This window comes from Brassica napus, chromosome C8, assembly GCF_020379485.1.
Source record: "Brassica napus cultivar Da-Ae chromosome C8, Da-Ae, whole genome shotgun sequence".
NCBI lineage: Eukaryota > Viridiplantae > Streptophyta > Magnoliopsida > Brassicales > Brassicaceae > Brassica > Brassica napus.
Window position 1 is genome coordinate 658,560 of NC_063451.1, and position 2,307 is coordinate 660,866.

Genomic DNA, 2,307 nt, shown 5'->3' on the forward strand with positions numbered 1-2,307 from the left:
GTTTTTACCTTTTACCAAATTTACTTGAATGAATATAAAAATAAAATGTCAAACTTTTACCAATATTTCTAGTTAACTTAGAGTATCATGCACGCATACAAAATTTGAGGACTCTATTTGCTTTTTTGACTAAGCTCATGTGTTACATTGACCATTAACCATATTTCTTAAGCTATAAAAATACAACTATTTTGTTAAATGTATTCTACCTTTATAAAAATCAAACTGTCACGCTAATTTTGCCTTGTAGAAGCACATCCTTGGATGTATATATAAATCGAGAAACAATATAATAAAAAATAGGTAACAATGATATACTAGTACAAAAAATGGAAAAAAGTAGTGATAGAAACACAAACTGACGTGCCACGAGATTCTGGCTCGTCCAAGCTGTCACTCGAGACTGTAGAACTGAACGCACACACAAGTCACGTGACGAGACCGACCTTTTGGCACCGGAACTACTTATCTGTTTACATCAGAACTAGAGATGTCACCCGAAGGCTTGGACCACGGGACAAGCCCGTTTAAACCTGTGGCGGAGCGGTATTGGGCCTAGGATTTGTTATCCCGCAATGTTGCGGGCCTCGCGGGAAAGGGACTATGCGGGATGGGCTTTGAGCGGGATGGCCCAAACGAACCCGCGGTAACCCTAAAGTCCCGCAACTTCTTCTCCTCATTTCGTCTGCAACCTTTAGAACAAAAGAGAGAGAGAGAGAGAGAGAGAGAGAGAGAGAGAGAGAGAGAGAGAGAGAGAGAGAGAGAGAGAGAGGAGTCGCCACCGACTGAAATGAAGCTTCGGCGACGGCGATATGCTTTGGTACTCCTATCTCGGGTTCTAAACTTCACAGATCAAACATGTATGTCCGGAGATAAGTTATTTCCTCAAACTCTCAGCGAACTCCCTTTCCACCGTAGACCAAAATCCATCTCCGGCGATGGTTTCTTCAGCGACGGTGACCGCATGCATGTCGCAGGTAAAGAAAGATTTATGTAGTTACTTTTTTTTTTGGAGTCTAACAGTTTTACTCGTTTTCAGGTGGGTAACGTGGGTTCTCTGCTTCGATCCACCACCGGTTCGACTTCGAGTTACAAAGCGACCTACGAGGGTATGATTCGCTTCCCTTCTTCCTCGTTCTACATGCATGCAAATAAAATGACAGAGTCTTAGTATGATGATTATAGATGATATACGTAGACTGTTGTTTGATGTTTAGTTTCAATTGCCTCTGTCTCGGTTTGCTTGATCTCTAATTGTTGTTTGAAATTGTGAAATTTCGAAGTTAAGACATGACTTTGGTATTGAAATTGTGATATTACATATCTGATGAGTCTTTTGTCTTTCTTTGTTGTATGTGACGAGGTGATGGAGTGATTGTGAACAAAGACTCAACTGGTTCATCTTCTTTTCCTCTGCACTGAACATGTATGGTGTTTTGTCTCTGATGTTGCGTCTCTGTTAGCTTATTTATGTTTCGGTAGTTGTTGTTTGAAGTTGAGATTACTTGTCTTGACTAGTTCAGTGGATTTTCGCAGCGTAGCTTATGAAACATCATTCAAAGGAATGAAGGGTGATTGTTCATTAGCTACGCCGCAAAATCTACTGTGAAGTTAAGACAAGACTCTCGATCGAGTCTCTGGTAGCTTAGTTACTTGTTGCACTTTAAGATTTGGTTATGAGTTGATACATATTCTCATCTAATACATACAATCTTAGTAGAGAATTGATATGAACTGAACTGAAATTGCATTCTTAATACAGACCCTCCAGTTCCAATAATTCGAACTTGTTTGTGTCGGGTGTACATGACTTCAAGAACTGATATGAAGTTAGATATGTAGTATAAAAGCCTGAATCGTACAGCTTTAACATGTAGATGAAGCGTCATGGTCTCCTGGAGCAGCATGCAGCGTCAAGAAGTGTCATGGAGCAGCCTGTAGCGTCCTGGAGCAGCATGCAACGCTAAGAATCGCTTGGTGCACTTTTTGGCTCTCAGCCCGCGGGACGACCTGTAAAGGACTGTGCATTTCGGTGCGGTGGGATTGGACCGAGCTTTAGGAGACCGCAGCCCGGGCGGGCCTGACCCGCCGTAACCCCGCAAGAAAGAGAGTCCGCTGCGGTACGGGCCGGGACGGGATGGCACAACCCGTTTGACAACACTAATCAGAACCTAAGACCCGGATAGCCGTTCTACTAATTACATGTTCCCCATTAAAAAACGCCTTGTTCATGTATTCACTGACACAACCCCAATGTTAAACCTTTCCATAATCAAGTGGAATCTCTTATTTATCTTCAAGATAAAA

The 2,307-nt window shown here is 42.2% G+C and overlaps 1 long non-coding RNA gene across 1 annotated transcript; it reads left to right on the forward strand.

Annotated features, from left to right (window-relative positions):
• The first annotated feature begins 750 nt into the window (after positions 1-750).
• Positions 751-2,307, forward strand: LOC125591560. The gene is made up of 2 exons (XR_007327621.1): positions 751-1,426; positions 1,878-2,307. It is a non-coding gene; the product is annotated as an uncharacterized LOC125591560 (long non-coding RNA).